This window comes from Athene noctua, chromosome 10, assembly GCF_965140245.1.
Source record: "Athene noctua chromosome 10, bAthNoc1.hap1.1, whole genome shotgun sequence".
NCBI classification, from domain to species: Eukaryota; Metazoa; Chordata; class Aves; order Strigiformes; family Strigidae; genus Athene; species Athene noctua.
This window is the reverse complement of record NC_134046.1, coordinates 16833596-16834951: the sequence shown is the minus strand read 5'-3', so window position 1 is coordinate 16834951 and position 1356 is coordinate 16833596.

Below are 1356 nucleotides of genomic sequence, written 5' to 3'. Positions count from 1 at the left end.
TCCTGGTGTCTGTATTCCTCACTCTGGGTTTTTGGCCCAGCTTCTGACAGCCTGCATGAGAAATACCCTTTTTGATACAGCTGTGATAGGATCCATTGAGCAGCTGCAAGTGCTTGAGTACTTATTTTTGTTTCCCAGCAGTGATACCCATCTGCTGCTGCTCATAGTGGTTTCCCAGTGCTGCAGCAGAGCAGAGGTGGAGGCCCTCGCCCTGCCTGGCCCCTGCGGTGAGTGGCAAAGTTTCCCAGGAGCTTCTTTTGATATTCAAACCAGATGAGAGTACATCAGTTGAATTGAATTTGGCGGTCTGGAACAGAGGAGGCGATGTAGGGGGAGAGTGTAGGAAGAAGGGAGCAGACCGCAGCACTGCTGTAAGCACACGCTGTACCCAGCACGCTGGTCTGCGCCGTCGCACAGCCCACGCGCTGCATGGAAGCACGTGTGAGGTGGTGTGTGTGGCAGCATGCTGGTTGGGCCCATTTCATCACAGACACCTTCAACCGCTGCGACAAGGGATGGGCTCGAGGCGTGGGCCGCTGTGCTGCACCCACGCTGGAGAGCAGATTGTGCTTCTGGCTGAGAAACGATACGGAAGGCAGTGTTGTGCATCTCCACGCTTGCGCTGGTATTGACAGCAGCTGCTGTTGAGCTGAGAGCCTCTGCCCGTGGGGCTGGGCAGGAGGGAGTTCAGTTGCCAATGACAATCCATGTAAATGAGCACGCAGCTGTGTCCAAGTAATGGCCTAAAAAATGACAATGTCATTTTTTCTCTTGTCAATTTTCCTGATTTGTTTTCCTGCAACAAAGGAGAAAGAGGTGTGGCTGTACCCCGTACTTCTGGTCCTTGTCCTCCCTCTGCAGCTGCAGACACCCCAGAGCGAAGAGCCTGGCCAGCCCAGTGGTGGCGGTGGCACCCGCCCTGCCCTTCCCTCCTTCCTCTCCTGGGTGCCCGTTCTCTATCCCCACGGGTGAGGGGGTTGAACAGAGCAGGAAGTGCCCAGCTGCAGCTGCGGGGCTGCCCAGGAGGGTGTCAGTCTCTGTCCTGTAAACAAGCTTGCTCCCTCCTCTGCAGTTCCCTTTTTTGGTGATTTTTGTTGTGGGGTGGTTGCAGTTGAGCAGAACTGGGGTTTTTCAGTCTTGCAGAGCCTCCGGGTTGCAGTTCTCTGTGGTCACAGTTACAGAGCAGCTCTTCAACTGCTCCTCAGGGCTTTTCAGCAAGGTCTGCATGTTCTTCAGATCAAGCTCATGGGTTGTGTTTATCTGTTGATGCGCTTCCACACAGAAGTGGTATTTAATTAATTTGTTATCCCATGAATTTGTTATCCAGTTTCAATCTAAGCTCTTGTTAATGTACAG